Source organism: Sciurus vulgaris (assembly GCF_902686455.1).
Source record: "Sciurus vulgaris genome assembly, chromosome: 16".
NCBI classification, from domain to species: domain Eukaryota; kingdom Metazoa; phylum Chordata; class Mammalia; order Rodentia; family Sciuridae; genus Sciurus; species Sciurus vulgaris.
In genome coordinates, this window is record NC_136477.1 from 46626742 (window position 1) to 46644704 (window position 17963).

Below are 17963 nucleotides of genomic sequence, written 5' to 3' on the forward strand. Positions count from 1 at the left end.
TTTTGACCTATTTGTTGTCATATTATCTAAAGAAATGAGGAATTGGATCTTGTGTGACAAGGTTTAGATCCTTGAGATTCAAGAGCATAAATATTGCTCAATTTACTAAACTGGTAGCTTATAAAAGCAAATTTTGGTATGTTGTATTTTGTTGCTTTCTCTTTGAAGAAATGAGATGTGTATGTATATATGTGAGTGTATATACTCATGTATACATGTGCGCACATATGCATGTATATACGTATTTTCATGAGACAATACATCCCTCCAGTGTTGAGTTGGAAATGGGTAACAGTGGGTTCCATTGCAGTGCATGAACAGAGTGCCTACTAGGAATGCTGGAGAACATGTCTAACTGCAGTCCCTTGTTGAAAGAATATTCTATCTGTTGCACACTTTGGGCCTGATTCCCTGATCTTTCTGTTTTGGGGTATTGTGCTTGTCCAGCAAACCTTGGATATTTCATATTGTATTTATTTCACATAAGGATGTGTCCAGAAAATCAATATTCATTACCTCTTCCAATTCTAGTTCCAGTACTCTTGAGTTCTGGAAGTTGAGACCATGGAAAAAGAAATTCTCCACTCTAGACACCCCTGTGTTGTATTTTGTCACTCGTTAGCCTCTAATTAACTCACTCATTGCCAGAAAATTAATCAGTTATGACACCAAGAGTGGCTTCTGAATCACCAAAGATTGTTCAGTGTATAATAATTTGCTGAAAATTAGTGATCTTTAGATGTGTGTATGTATATATGTGTTGTGTATACATACACATACATATTCATGTGTATACATGCACATATACATTCTAACCATTACTCAGAATATTTGGTTATTCTAATCCAAGCTGGATGTTTTAATATTTTAAAAATCCCAAACTAGACTACACATATCTTAAAACAGTTGCTTTAAACTGCTTGATGATATCTCAAGTATATTTGCAGTTGCAGATTACTACACAGTTCTTAACGCAAAACTGAATCTTTGGCATTAAAAATTACATATAGCACTTTATTGTAAAGAGTTGTGGTTATGATAAATAAAATCAAAACTCAAAAGTTGTTTTTTTCTTTAAAAACAAAACTTGCTTTTTAATTGTTTAATTATTCAGTATTGATAAGACCCTATTGCAAAAGTCATTAACTTGAAAAAAAATATTCTACAGCAGTTCCCTGTAGTTGTAAAACCCCTCTATCCACTCTAAAATTCTCTTGGTTGTCTTTAAAGGTAAACTCATAAAAATGGGCTGCCATACTGTTTAATTGCCTTGCCTGCTTTCATTGCTGTCGTTTGAGGGTAATAAGGAGCAGCAGCGTAAGGCAGCATGCCACTCTGCTTTCACAAAGACGGCAATAGAGAGGGTGGGAAACCATAAGGGAGAGAAAAGCGGCAGTATTTTCCATTGACCAAGTCTTGCAAATACGGCCAGCTGTTGAGTATGATCATTTGGAATCCCTGAAACACTTCTTCTAGATGAGGATTGCTCCTGTACATATTTTGATAACTGTAATCTAGGCCTTCCCAGCATTATGTGTAATATGTCTCTCTGTGTGTAACTGATTCTTTTGAGCAATTCCTCACCACCCATCAAAGACTCCGAGTTTTCCATCTGTAGACAGTACATTTGGTAGTAGAAAACAATAAACATAAGAAGTTCAAACTATAAACATGCGTTTTTGAATGTTCATGCAAAATATTCAATCTGCATAGCAAAGAAATGATAGGTAATTCTGTATTGCATTTAGAGTTAAAAACATCTGTCCAATATGGCTGTAGCTGTAGGCCAATCCCAAGAAAGTGCAAAAAAATTGTCTCCTGGTACAGAAGTTGAAAGTACCACTGTACAATTAAGCTCTATGGTAGCTATATTTTACATTTTTAACTGGTCTGAAACAGAAAGTTTTCTAGTTGAGTCTCTAGTTCATTTTCCCAAGGCAAGACTTTGTATCTTATGTGTACCTCCATTAAGTCTGCCTGCCAGGAATGTGCCTTTTCCCACATATAAAACTCTCAGATCCAGTTCAGTAGGTCTTTAACAGTAGAACAAATGCTTGCTTGATGGGGATATTCAGGTCATGAAAGCTCTTTATAAATTTGAAGCAATAGTAACATTTCAAGCAGTTCAGAAAGTTGGAAGTTTTATAATACATAATTACTCCTTTTTACAGAAAACAAATCCAGGAAAAATACATTAAGGCGACAGTCAACATCTATTGTCTTTCCCCAAGAATAAAATGCACTGTTCTGGCTCAATCTTTGATGAAATATTTATAGAAAAAAGGCAGAGCTTACAATTGTCTTACACTTATGGACCAGGCATGTCCCCTCTTTCCTTGTACTCATTGAAATTTTTTGACATTAGTCCCTCTCCCCCCAGTAAATCTGACTAAGCCAGTGAAAATGAAGAGAGGTCATTTAAAATACAGGTGTCATTTCCTCTTTGTTTTTACCTATGCTGACCTCTTGTGTTTGGGCTGCTTTACTATGTGAGTAAAACTTGAATAATATTAAGACTGCATATCTGCTATATAAGAAAAATTTATAACTTGCCTTTTTCTTCTGACATGACTTGGTGGTTGTTCCTCATTTTGGGTAATGGAGTGTCTATCTTAGACAAAATAAAAACCTATATACTCACTATAAAGTTTGTGTCAATGATTAGTTCAGATCAGTATTTGATACACAAGTGTCCTCCATGATACCAGTCTTACAGGGAAGTCAAAGAACATCTGAACCATCATCTGGGATGCTTTTCAGAGATGCAAACTCCTGGACCCTGTTCTTAGATGCTCTTATTCTGGTCAGGTAGGCCTAAACATCTGCACTATTACCAAGTTTCCCAGGTGATTCTGATCTGTACAACATGTGCTTTGAGAAATATTGCCCTAGATGAGGATCTCTCAGTATGACATCTCAGGCTACCCCTAGTCTTATTATAGCTAGATTCGGAAAATGTCCCTGTCCAGTCCATTATGGCTCATAAGGGATTTTGTTGACCTAATTCATCTTTCTAACAAACCTGTTCCCAGGAGCACCAGTTGTCCATTGTCGAGGGTAACTCATGAACAGGCCAAAAAGTGAATTGAATGAAGTTTGAAGACCAAGACATGACCACAGATGAATGATAGGAGAGGATGACTACAAAGGCAAACTTGAGTTCCAAGGTCAAGTGCAGCCAAGCTGGGGGTGAGGATGAGGCTCAGCTGACCCATGGTGGGGTGGACATTATGGAGGCAGAGATACTATACTTGTCTCCTGAAGAGAGAGAACCATGTCTTTGGCCCATCTGGCAAATTTTAAAAATGGTGTTAACCACCCATGACTTTTGAAAAGTATAGCCTGACTGCTCTTTTTCCTGTCTTGGAATTAACTTTTTTATATCCTTAACAAGAATTATAATAAGAAAAATCAGAAATAATAGGTTAAAAGATCAAATTCCAGAGGTAGTCTTGGACATTTATTATCTATATCATTTTTATATGTGTATATTTTTAAAATTCATAATTCACACAAATGTATATGAAAATAAGTACAACTTTAGAGAATAATAAACTACCAGAGGTCACTTAATAGGACATACTATTAATTAGAAATTCTCTATATGCCCTCCCTGATCACACCTTCTCTCCAATGAAAAGTAACCATTAAATTTTAATTTTGGTTTAATCTACTAAATAATTTGTTTCTCTTCTCATGGCTTTGAACTTTGAAAGGACTTTATACTGCATCGTGCTTTTTGCCTGCACAGTGTTAGAATCATACATACTGCAAATTGTATTTTCACTGCCCTTTAGTATATTAGTTGAATATCTCATGGTTTATTGTTTTTCTTGCTGAGGAACAACTGGGCCTTATTTTAAAATTTGTATTATTTAAATTTTACTGATTTGGTCGATTGCTGTTAACATGCTGCTGTGAACATTTTTAAATCTTTTATGCCTCTGATCACTTTAGAATCCACCTTGGGATACTAGATATGGAGTTTTTACATGCTAGAATGTCATAAAAAATGTGAACTTTTAAGACATTCCTAGTCACTTCCTGAGCGAGCTTGAACAGGCTTCTGACTTTGTTTCTTCCTCAATGAAATAGTAATTCTAGTATCTATTTAATAGGGTTTCTGTGAGATTAAATTGGGCAACATATTAATATGATTAGCTTCCCATCCACCACTCACTTGCCCACCTCTCACTCAGGCTTACCTAGTCTTTATCTAGCCTTTACATTTAGGGACCAGAGCTTCACAAATATTCCTTATATGCACTGACCATGGCTTAGTGAATAGATGCCATGCTGTGTTCTGAGATGTAGTTTTTTGTGTGCCACCTTTGTCAGCAGAAAGCAGCTTATTATGCTAGGGTCTTCATAATATATTCTAGAAAGATTCTTTTTCTGGGAGAACTTTAAATGCTGAGAACACTCAACAATGCAATGGTTGGTTTTACATAGAACATTTGTGGTGGTAGGAACATGTGTCACAAATGAATAAACTTTCTTCCTTTGCAGAATCTTTAACAAATAGTTTGTTGTGGTGAAATTATCATCAAATTAACCATTTAAAAATGGCATTTAGTTGAAGAAGATCTTAGAAGATGGAAAGAGCTCCCATGTTCTTGAATAGGCAGAATTAATATTGTCAAAATGGCCATACTACCAAAAGTACTATACATGTTTAATGCAACCTATTAAGGTTCTGGTGACATTATTCTTCAGAGAAATGGAAAAACAGTTATGAAACTCATTTGGAAAAATAAGAGGCCCAGAATGGCCAAAGCAATCCTCAGCAAGAAAAGTGAGGCAGGAGGCATCATAATGCCAGACCTTAAATCATACTGCAGAGCTATAATAACAAAAATGGCATGGTATTGGCACCAAAACAGACATGAAGACCATTGTATAGAATAGAAGACACAAAGGCAAACCCACATAAATACAGTTATCTCGTATTAGACAAAGTTGCCATAAACATGCATTGGAGAAAAGATAGGCTCTTCAAAAAATGGTGTTGGAAAAACTGGAAATCCATATGTACCAAAAGGAAATTAGACCCCATCTCTCACCCTGCACTAAACTCAAAGTGGATCAAGGACCTAGGCATTAGACCAGAGACCCTGTGCCTACTGGAAGCAGAAATAGGCCCAAATCTCTTTGTTGGCTTAGGAACCAAATTCCTCAACAGGATTCCTGAAGAGCATGAAGTGAAATCAAGAATCAAGGAAGCGGAAGCTGAGCCGCCGGAATAGAGCCCAGTTAACTGCCGGCGCCTGAATCCATGGCCGCCTACTCCTATCGCCCCGGGCCGGGCTCCAACCCAGGGCCAGCTGCGGGCGCAGCGCTGCCAGACCAGAACTTCCTGTGGAATGTCTTCCAGTGAGTTGATAAAGACAGCAGTGGGGTGATATCAGACAATGAACTTCAGCAAGCGCTATCCAATGGCACGTGGACCCCGTTTAACCCAGTTACTGTCAGGTCAATCATTTCAATGTTTGGGAGAACAAGGCTGGTGTGAACTTCAGTGAGTTCACCGGCGTGTGGAAGTGCATCACCGACTGGCAGAATGTCTTCCGCAACTACGACAGGGACAACTCCGGGATGATGGACAAGAAAGAGCTCAAGCAGGCACTCCCAGGTTTGGGCTACCGGCTCTCTGACCAGTTCCACGCCATTCTAATTCTGAAGTTTGACAGACAAGGTCGAGGGCAGATGGCCTTTGATGACTTCATCCAGGGCTGCTTTGTCTTGCAGAGGTTGATAGATATATTCAGATGTTACCACACGGAGCAGGACAGCTGGATTCAGGTATCCTATGAGCAGTATCTCGGCCATGGTCTTCAGTATCGTATAATGCGGCCTCGGGACAGTAGCACAATGTACGAGAAAAGACTGAAAATGCCAAATTCCTTCTCTGTGACACATTGGGACCCAGACGCAGTTGGATGCTGTTCTTCTGTCAGAACTTGTGTGGTTAACAATTGGGGACCTGACTGTACATATGTGGATAAGCTGACTAGGGCTTTGCAGTTGTAGCAGCCACTACATCGTAGTAAACCCTGGGTTTGCTGGCCTGCTAATTGTGCCGTGAAGTTAAGGGTAATAATGAATGGTTCAGGTGTTTTGCTCCCAAATTACATCGTGTGCTTTCCCAGATCTCCAGTTCTGTAGTGGAAATGTTTTTATCATCCAATAGAATTTTAAAATAATAAGGAGCTTGCATGTGCCTTACTTTTCTAAAAGGAGTTTATTGTATTCATTGGAACAGGCAGCATAAGCAATAAAGTAAAGGTATAGACTCAAAAAAAAAAAAAGAATAAATGGGGTGATATCAAACTAAAAAGCTTCTTCGCAGCAAAGGAAACAAAGTGAAGAGAGAGACTACAGAATGGGAGAAAATCTTTGCCACTTACACCTCAGATAGAGCGTTAATCTCCAGGATGATATAAATAACTCAAAAACAACACCAAAAAATAATAATAATAACCCAATCAAAAAATGGGCAAAGGAACTGAACAGGCACTTCAGACAAATGGTCAACAAATATATAGAAAAATGTTCAACATCCCTAGCAATTAGATAAATGCAAATTAAAAGTACACTAGATTTCATCTCACTCTAGTCAGAATGGCAGCTATCAAGAATACAAGTAACAAATGTTCGCAAGGGTGTAGGGGAAAAGGCACACTAATGCATTGCTGGTGAGACTTCAAATTGATGCAACCATTCTGGAAAGCAGTGTGCAAATTCCTCAGAAAATTTGGAATGAAACCACCATTTGACCTGGTTATCCCACTCCTCAGTGTATACCCAAAGGACTTAAAATCAGAATACTATAGTGACGCAGCCACATCAATGTTTATAGTAGCTCAACTCAACAATAGCTAAACTATTGAACTAACCTAGATGCCCTTCAACAGATGAATGAATAAAGAAAATGTGATGTGTGTGTGTGTGTGTGTGTGTGCACGCGCACAATGGAATATTAAAAAGAATAATAACTAAAAACAATGAAATTACAGCATTTTCCAGTAAATGGATGGAACTGAAGACTATCATGTGAAGTAAAATAAGCCAATCCCAAAAAACCATAGGCCGAATGTTCTCTTGATATGGAGATGCTGACTCACAATATGCAGGTTGTAGGTGGGAGGTAGGAGTGAGGGTTCACCGGATTGGATAGGGAGGAGTGGGGGAATGGAAGAGGGAGGGAAATGGGAAAAACAGACTGAATCAGACATAACTTTCCTATATTCATATATGAATACACGACCAGTGTAACTCTACATCATGTACAACCACAGAAATGGTGAGTTATACTCCATGTGTGTATAATATGCCAAAATACATTCAACTGTCATGTATATCTAAAAAAGAACAAATACAATTTAAAATGGCATTTAGTGCATTCACAATATCATGCAACCATCACCTCTATTTAGTTCTAAAATATTTGCATCATTCCAAAGAAAAATCTCTTACCCATTAGGCAATTTGTCTCCATCCTTTTTATGTCCACAGTCAGTGGCTACCACCAACATATGTTCTGTCTCTGGATTTGTCTATTCTGGATAATCATGTAAATGAATTCAGACAGTATGACCTTTTGTGTGTTTTCTTTCACATAACATGTTTTCATTCATTTAGCATAGCATTGTAGCATGTATCAGTATTTCATCTGTTTTAAAGGCTGAATAATATTTCTTCGTCTGGATTTACTGCTTTTGGTTTATCCTTTTATCTGTTGATGGACATCTGATCTGTTTCTACCTTTTGACTATTGTGAATAGTGCTGCTGCCAATGTATGTACAGGTACTTGTTTGAATTCCTATTTTTAAATCTTGTGGGTATTACTCAGAGGTGTAATTTTAGAGTCACATATTTAATCATTTGAGGGACTGCCAAACCCTTTCCCACAGCAGCTGAACCATATTACATTCCCATAAGCAATGTGCCAGGGCCAATTCCTCATGAATACTTCCCTTCTTTTTTTCTTTTTCTTTTTGTTAATTATTGTCCTAGTGGATATGAAGTGATATTTCATTGTGATTTTCACTTCCCTAAAGTTGAGTGTCTTTTTATATACTGTATGCCAAATGTATATATTTTTTGTAGAAATGGATATTTTGTCTTTTACTCATTTTTAATTGGTTTGTCTTTTTTGTTCAGTTGTTAGTTTTTTTAATACATATATTTTGGATACTATATCCTTACCACAGATAATGATTTGCAAACATTTTGTCCCATTTTTATTGATTAGATTTTATCTTTCTTGAACACTTTAAATAGAATTATTTATATTTTAGTTCTGGGGATTGATCTCAGGGCTTCACACATGACAAGCAAGTGCTATACCACTTACCACTGAGCCACATCCCCAGTCCTCTTGATTGATTAAAAAAAAAAAAAAATTCCCCCTCCTTTTATCCCACTACTGGGATTGAACCCAGGGTCTCACACAAACTAGGCAAACACTCTACCCACTAAACCACACACACCCCTAATAATGTACTTTGGTATACACATATTTTTAATTTGTTGAAGTCTAATATACCTATTTTGTTTTTATTTTTTGTGCTTTGGTTGTCATATCTAAGAATTCACGCCAAATCCAAAGTCTTGAAACTTTGCCTCTGTGTTTTCTTCTAAGAGTTTTACAGCTTTAGCTCTTATTTAGGTCATTGATTCATTTTGAGTTAATCTTTTCTATGTTATGAAGTAGAGGTATAACTTTATTCTTTTGCATGTGGGTGTTCAGTTGTCCCAGTACCAATTGTTGATGAAATTATTCTTTCCCCATTGAAAGTTCTTGGCACCTTTTTCTTTGTAGATTTTGACACATTATAATCACATTTACTCTAAAGAATCAGTGAGACCAAAATGCTGGAACTCTGCCCCATGGATCTTTGATATATGTCTGCCATCCAAACAGGCTCTTTTGAGGGATCTGAGACGGCCCATCTCAGGGTTCTGAGAAGGACTAGCCTAAGTGTCCACCTCTCCACTAGCAGCTTCACCTATTAGTAACAGACTTCAAACTCTAGGGAGTGTGCTAGGTTTCTCTCCCTAGCCCAAAATGGATCTCTCTTGTAGACAGAGGTACAAATTATATGCCAAGAATTCCATTCAGGCACATTTTCAGTCTTTCTTACTTTAATTTGCTCTCTTTCCCTCCTTTCCTCCCTCCCTCTCTTCCTTTATTTATAAAAAAAATCTTTACAACTATATTACAATATATTTGGAGTACAATGAACTGCACACATTTAAAGGGTACAATTTGGTGAATTTTAATATATATACAATTGTGAAACCAGTCAAGATAAGAAAGATTTTTTAATCTGTTTATCTGTTGGTGGGTACTTAGGCTGATTCCATATCTTAGCCATTGTGAATAGTGCTGCAGTAAACATGGGAATGCAGGTATCTCTTTTATATGCTGACTTCCTTCACATATATATCCAGAGGTATTGCTGAATTGTAGTTCTATTTTTAGGTTTTTGAGTAATCTCCATACTGTTTTCCATAATGTCTACAATAATGTATAAGAGTTCCTTTTTCTACCCATTCTTGCCAGCATTTGTTTTTTGCTATTTTTGTTGTTTGTTTTTTGATAATAGCCATTCTAATGGGTGAGATGGACTCTCAATGTGATTTTGATTTGCATTCTCTTGATAACTAAAGATAATGAGCAATTTTTATCTATCTATTACCATATGTACTTCTTTTGAGAAGTGTCTATTTAGGTCATGTTTTGTCCATTTTTTATTTCATTGCTTGTTTTATTATTATCACATTTTTTGTAGTTCTATATATTTTCTGGATATTAATCCTCGATTAGATGAATAGCTGACAAAGGTTTTTTTCCCCCCTTTCTGTGGGTTCTCTCTTCACTCTATTGGTTATCCTTTGCTGTGTAGAGGCCTTTTAATTTGGTAATCCCATTTGTCAATTCTTGTTTTGATTCCTTAGCTATTGAACTCCTATCCAGAAATCATTGTCTATGCCAGTATCTTAAAGTGCTTTCCCTATATTTTCTCCTAGTAGTTTCGAAGTTTGAGGTCTTGTGTTAAGGTCTTTGATCAATTTTAAGTTGATTTTTGTACAGAATAAGAATAGTGTAGTTTCAGTAATTTTACATATGAGTCTCTAGATTTCTCAGCATCATGTGTTCAAGACGCTGTCCTTTCTCCAATGTATATTTTTGGCATCTTAGTTGAGTATCAGTTGACTGAAAATAAGTAGATTTATTTCTGTGTTTTCTGTTCCATTGTTATGTGTCATTTTTATGCCTAAAACCATGCTGTTGCTTGTTACCACAGCTCCATAGTATGTTTTAAAATCAGGCATTGTGATGTTTCTAGTATTATTCTTTTTGATCAGGGTTTCTTTGTCTATTTGGGATCTATTGTGCATCTTTATGAATTTTAGGATTTTATTCTAGTTCTATGAAGAATGTGATTGGTATTTTGATGGGAATTGCATTGAATATGTAGATTTCTTTGGCTAGAGTGGATAGTTTAACAATATTAATTGTCCTAATCCATGAACAAGGGAAGTCTTCCTACCTTCCTGTGTCGTCTTCAATTTTTTCAGTGTTTTGTGATTTTTTTGTTGTAGAGGTCCTTCACATCCTTAGTTAGGCTTATTCCTAGATATACTTTTTGTGTTATTGTGAATGGGGTTACTTTCCTAATTTCTTTCTCAGAGAGTTCATTATTGGTGTATAAAAAAGGCTATTGAGAGGGCTGGGAATAGCTCAGTTGGTAGAGTTCTTGCCTTGCAAGCACAAGGCCCTGGGTTCAATCTCCAGCATCGAAAAAAAAAAAATGGCTATTGATTTTGTTTATTGGTTTGTATCCTTCTAATTTACTGATTATTTTAAAAAAATCAATCTAAAAGTCTTTTGGTGGAGTCCCTAGAATTTTCTGTGTATAGAATCATATCATCATCAAACAGGGATAATTTAGCTTCTTCCCTTCTTATTTGTATGCTTTTTATTTCTTTCTTGTGCCTCATTGCTTAGGCAATTTCTAGTACTGCATTGATGAACAGTGGTGAAAGTGGACATACTTGTTTTATTTCTGATCTTAGAGGAAATGTTTTCAATTTTTTCCTGTTTAGTATGATGTTGGCTATGGGATTATCATATATAATCTTTACTATGTTAAGATATAATCCTTCTATACCTACTATACTTAGGGATTTTATCATAAAGGATATTAAATTTTATCATAGGCTTTTTCTACATTTTTCAGTTGGTCATGTGATTGTTATCTTTAATTTTATTTGTGTGCTATGTTTATTGATTTGTGTATATTGAACCATCCTTGCATCCCTAGAGTGAAATTTGATCATGACATGGTGGTGTATGATCTTTTTAATGTGCTGTTGAAAATTCATTTACCAGTATTTTATTGAGAACACTTTTATCTATGTTCATCAGGAATTTTGGTCTTAGTTTTACTTTGTGTGTGTGGGGGGGGCATGGGGTGTGTATCATTATCAGATTTTGGAAGCCAGTAAGGTAATACTGGCTTCATAGAATGAGTGTGCAAAGGTTTCTTCCCTTTATATTTTATGAAATAGTTTGACAATCAGTGGTACTTCTTCTTCGAAAGTCTAGGAAAATTCAGCAGTGAATCCATACAATACTGGGCTTTTCTTTGTTGGGAGACTTTTTATTACTGTTCTATCTCATTACTTGGTATTGATTTATTTAGGTTTCTATATCCTCTTGGTTCAAATTTAGTAGGTCATATGTGTCCAGAAGTTTGTTTATTCTTTCTAGATTTTTAGTTTATTAGCATCTGGCTTTTCAAAATAGTCCCTAATGATCCTTTGAATTTCAGTAGTGTCTCTTGTAATGTCTCCTTTTGTATCTCTAAGTTCATTTATTTGGGTCTTCTCTTTTTGGTTAGTTTAGCTAAAGTTTTACCAATTTTGTCTTATCTTTTCAAAGAACCAACTTTTTGTTTCATTTATCCTTTCTGTTGTTCTTATAATCTCATTTATTTCTGAACTGATCTTTTTTATTCCTTTCCTTCTACAGATCTGGGACTTGGTTTGTTTTTGTCCTTCTAAGACCCTGAAATACAGTATTAGGTTATTTATTTGAATGCACTCGTTGATAGAAACTTCCCTCTTAGTACTGCTTATTTGATTCAAATAATTTTTTAAAATTTCCCCTCTGATATCTTCAGTGATCCACTGCTTTCAGTAGAATGTCTAACCATCTCCAGGCATTTGTATATTGTTGGCAATTTCTCTTGTTTTAATTTAAAATTTGTTAAGACTTGCTTTGTGGCCTAATATATGGTCTATATAAAGTTCCATATGCTGATAAAAAGAATGTATGCTCTATGGGGAGTGAGAGAAGAATGGGGAAACTTTAGATTATGTAGAAGGAAATGAGAGGGAGAGGGGTATGAAAAATCGTGGAATGAGACAGACATTATTACCCTATGTAAATGTATGATTACACAAATAGTATGAAGCTACATCATGCACAACCATAGAAACGAAATGATGCACCCCATTTGTGTATAATGAATCAATATTCAGTCTGTAAAAAGTTAAAAGATAAATAAAAAATAATTTAAAAAAGACAAAATAGATAATCTCAGTAAAGAAATGACTAGTTGGTAAACAACAACAAAAAAGATGTGTACGCTATAGCTGTTGAATGCAATATTCTATATATGTATGTTAAGTCATTTGATCTTCAGTTTAACTCTGTTTCTTTGTTGATTTTTTGATCTTGATGATCTACTGGTAAAAGTGGGGTAGAATCAATAGTAGAAGGAAAAGAATAATAAAGATCAGAACAGAAATGAAATAGAGACTTGAACAATACAGAGGGTCAGTGAGACAGTTGTTGCTTTGAAAAGATAAAACAAATTGACAAAACTTTTGCTAAATTAACCAAACACCATGTCTAGTAGTATTTATCAAATTGGGTGTTCTGATGTTTAGTACATATCTATTATTATTATATCTTGATGAATTGTTCCCTTAATCAATGTTTTGTCTTAAAGCCTTATTTTTTTAGATATGGATATAGCTACCCCTGCTTGCTTTCAGATTCATTTGCTTAGAATATCATCTTTCATTCTTTCTTTTTCAGCTTGTGCATGTCTCTTGAGATTCTTGTAGCCAGCATATTGTTTGGTCTCATTTTTTAAAATCCATTTGGACAGTCTGCACCTTTTAATTGGAGAATTAAGGCCATTTACATCAAGATGTATTAATGAAAAGTATGTACTTGTTTCTGTCCCTTTCTTTTTCTTCTGGTTATTTTGAATATTCAATGTTCATTTCTTCCTCTCTTATTCATCTTAAAAGTTTTATGACTTACTATATTGATGTTGATTCTTTTCTACTTCTCATTTGTGTGTCTACACTTATGGTAGATAAGTGGATTTATTTTTTCATGTATTCTTATAATTGTGTTTATCTATCTTTCTCTTTTGGATGTAAGATTCCCTTACGTATTGTTATGATTTGGATATGAGGTGTCCCTAAAAACTGCTGTATTGATTCAGGAATAATCATAGGTGAAATGATTAGATCATGAGAACTATAACCTAGTAAGTACATCCCAGTCAGGATGAACTAACTGGATGTTAAGTGTTGGTAGGCAGGAAGTGGCTGGAGGAGGTGGGTCACTGGGGTCATGTCCTGAAGGATTCATCTTCCCTGTGGCCCCTTCCTCTTTCTGCTTCTTGGCAGCTATGAACTGAACAGCTTTTCTCTGCCGTGCCCTTCTGCCATGATGCTCAGGCCCAGGCCAATGAAGTCAGCCAACCATGGACAAAACTTCCGAAACTGAGCCAAAATAAGCTTTTTGTCCTCTAAGTTGTTCTTGTTGAGTATTTTGATCACAGTGACAAAAAGCTGACTCACACAAATATCCTTTGTCATGCTGGCCTAGTGGTCATTGGTTCCCTTAGTTTATCTTGGAAGATCTCTTTTTCTCTTTTGCTTCTAGAAGATAGTCTTACTGGGAATAGCAATCTTGTTTGTCAGTTATTTTCTTTCAGGACTTGAAATACATCATTCCATCCCCTCCTGTCCTGTTGCATTTCTTCTCAGAAATCTGTTGTTAGTCTAATGAGTTACCTTTAAATGTTTTGATGTGTCTCTCTTGCAGATTTTAATATTCTTTCTTTGTCCTGTACTTTCGGCAGTTCTATATGTTGTGTAGAAGTTCTTCATGGTCATGTCTGTTTGTGGTTATAAATTAATTTCTCCTGAATCTAGATATCTGTGTCATTCCCATGATATGGAAAATTTTATGTTCTTCTTTTATTGAATAGATTGTCTATGCTTTCAGTATAGCCCTCCCTTGGGTATGCCAATTATGTAGATATTTGATTTTTTTAATGGTGTCCCAGAAATCTTGTGTGTTCTGTCCATTCATTCTTATATTTTTCTTTATATCTGTTTAAGTGTATTATTTTGTCAGATTTATCTTCAAGCTCTGATATTTTCCCATCCACTTGACTTAGTCTATTGCTGTGTTTTTAATCTGACTTTCTGACCTTTTCAATTCCAAGATTTCTGTTTGGTTCTTTTTCAAAATCTTCATCTTTTTACTGAACTTCTCATTTATAGCCTGCCTCGTCTTCCTTAATCCATTCAACTGTTTATCTGTACTCTCCTGGAATTCACTTTTTAAAATCATTTTTAAAATTCTTTTTCTGTCATTTCATACACTTTGATATCTTTGAAGCCTGTTACTATAGAATTATAAACCTTAGGAGGTGTCATGTTACCTTGTTTTTCCTATTTCTTGTGTTTTCTAAGTTGAGATTTGGGTGTCTTTTGGGAGGGTTATCTCAGCCACTTTGATGTCAGGGCCTTTTTAGTAAGCAACCTAATCTTGATGTATCTTGGGGATCAGTTTGTTGTGTAGTGTTCAGTTTAATTCCAATTAGACTTCACAGGTACTTTCCCTGTGGCTTCTTTGTGTGTGATTAGTAGGTTTGCATACTGCATTGAAGACCAAGGGACCTTCTTTCTGCATAAGTCTAATGAAAGTGGAGTTTCTCTGGTAATTTAGACAGACATGGTATAGATATCAGATTATGTGGGGGCACACCCCTGTGGTTACTCCTACTGTGGAAGTGGAAGCCCCTACCAGATGGTGGGAGGTTTCCATGGGTACCATTGATGTTGACCATACTTGAAAGCAATTCTGATACTGACTGTTCCAGTCATAGTGAAGGGGGCCTGAAGCCCTTACCCTCCGTTAAGTCACTAGTGCAGTTTCTAGTGTTTAATAGGGAGAGGCTCGGGTCATTATCACAGTTCCCCATCTATGTCACTCACATCCCGTCATGTCAGTGATTTGCAGTCTGACAGGGCATGGAAGTGACTGATGCCAAGGACCCTTATAGGTATGGTGTACACACATTTGTATTATTTCTCTCTTCTGTTACTGTGGGGCTAACTGTCCAGGAGCAGGATGTTAGACCCTCTAACTGTGCCCACTTAGGGACAGATCATCAGCTGGGGCCTTTTTTCCTCCCTATTCTTTAAGTTGAAATATCCACCAAGGTTCAAGCAGGACTAGGTCATGACTGTAACTAGGCATAATTCCCCTCTCAGTTGTCCTGAGAGTGTAGCTTAGTGGCAGAACACCCCCACCCACAAAATGTTAACAATCCTAGACTCTGTCCCCATCACCAAAGGGGGAAAAAAAAGAAACAGATAAAAAAATAAGATTAAAACAAACCAAACACCAGCAACAACAACAGAAAAGGGGAAAATACAGAATAAAATAAAAGTAAAAAATTATTAAAAGGGAAAAGGAAAAAGAATTTAAAAGAGGAGAAAAGACAAAAAAAATGATATGAATAAAAAGTTAGGCATTTTCTCCCTACTGAGGTCCTTGAATAAGGGGTGGGGGTGTGGATTATCAGACCCTGTGCTGATCAAAGCTTCTCTTTTTTTAAAATTTCATTTTTTTTTAATTGTAAACAAATGGGGTACCACTTATTTCTCTGTTTGTACATGCAGTAGAGGCATACCATTTGTGTAATCATATATTTACATAGGGTAATGGTGTTCAATACATTCTGTTATTTTTTCCTCCCCCACCACCTCTCCCAGCCCTCTTTTCCCTCTCTACAGTCCCTCCTTCCTCCATTCTTTCCTCCCTCCCACCCCCATTATGTACCATCATCTGCTAATCAGTGAGATCATTCGTCCTTTGTTTTTTTTGAGATTGGCTTATCTTACTTAGCATGATATTCTCCAATTTCATCCATTTGCCTGCAAATGCCATAATTTTATTATTCTTTATGAGTAATGAGTAATATTCCATTATATATATATATATATATATATATATATATATATATATCACAGTTTCTTTATCCATTCATCAATTGAGGGGCATCTAGGTTGGTTCCACAATCTGGCTATTGTGAATTGAGTAGCTATGAACATTGATGTGGTTACATCACTGTAGTATGCTGATTTTAAGTCCTTTGGGTACAGGCCAAGGAGTGGGATAGCTGGGTCAAATGGTGGTTCCATTCCAAGTTTTCTAAGGAATCTCCACACTGCTTTCCAGAGTGGCTGGACTAATTTGCATCCCCACCAGCAATGTATAAGTGTATCTTTTTCCCCACATCCTCTCCAACACCTATTGTTGCCTGTGTTCTTAATAATCACCATTCTAATTGGAGTGAGATGGAATCTTAGGGTAGTTTTGATTTGCATTTCTCTTAATTACTATCCTCTCAGGCTGTGGACAAAATGAAGGCTATGGGTTATTTGCCCCAATTATTTCCATTGTGGTGCTCACCAAGTGACAAGCAGTAGTGATGTGTGGCTGAAGCTACTTTGGAACTCCTCTCAGCTTCTTCGAATCCTAAAATAAACTAGTACAGAATGGGGAGTTTGCCCAGAAAAGATTGTCTCCATTGCTTTTCAGGTTGCATGCTCCAAGGGCAAGGCTAAGGCTGGTGTTGAGACTTGTTAACAAGAAAGAACAAAATGCAGAGCTCACTAAGCAAAGATTCTCTCTGGTGCTTTATGGACTGCATACTCTGAGGGTGGGGCAACCCTTGGTACATCCAAAGATGCCCCCCACCAAAAATGGGGGAAGCAATGAAAATAAGAAGATCTGTGCTGTGAGGATGTGAGACTGGGGGTTCTGTGCAATCTATTGCACATGATCCTGGTGCTCCCCCACCCTGACTGGGCTCCCAGACAGAATCACACAGGACTCTTTGCTCCCCTGAACTCTGTTAGTTGGTTCCCTTCTGTTCTTGTCTGTGTCATGTTCTGATTTCCCACTGCACTGAATTGTCAGCAGGTTTGTGTCAGTGTCTCTTCCTCCAGCCCATCTGATCCATGAAGCAGCCACCCACTGAACTAGTGCAGTGAAATTGCCATGGAACTCAGGGGTCCTGAAGGCAGGAACATGCAGACCGTATGATCCCCAGAGTAGTAAGCTCAGACCATAGGACCTTTCTCAAGATGGCTCCTGGTTACAGTTCCATGACAATACACTGGGAAGTGCGGAGAACTTCTCTAGAACCAGCTCACGATGCAGTTCTCAGGTCTTAAATCTATCTAGACAATATCTGAAAGGTGCCAAATTCTACACTGGTCCAGCTCTCTGGGACTCTCCCTCTTTCCCTCTGCTGTGCTGCTGTGCAATCAATACTATTTAGTTACCCAGAATCTCTGGGTTCCTCTAGGTCTTCTTCTGTTGTTGAATCCCAACATTCTGCCATGGCCACCCACCTCACAGAACTGCTGCACACCTGCTGTTCTGGTTCTATCTTGCAGAGAAGCAGACGCGTGCTGGGTGCTTCTCATCTGCCATCTTGAATCCTCCTGCATTTTAACTTTTTAAAAGAATTTCAAAATTGTTTTCTGGAAGCCTAAGAATAAGTGTAACACCATCTTATCGTTTGTTGACTTTGTTTCCTTATAATGTTTGGAGGTTCCC

General features: G+C 36.8%; 1 pseudogene across 1 annotated transcript; it reads left to right on the forward strand.

The window, feature by feature from the left end:
• The first annotated feature begins 5275 nt into the window (after nt 1-5275).
• Nucleotides 5276-5848, forward strand: LOC306646791 (programmed cell death protein 6-like; annotated as a pseudogene). Its single transcript has one exon. The product of its transcript is annotated as a programmed cell death protein 6-like (transcript).
• The last annotated feature ends 12115 nt before the right edge of the window (nt 5849-17963 follow it).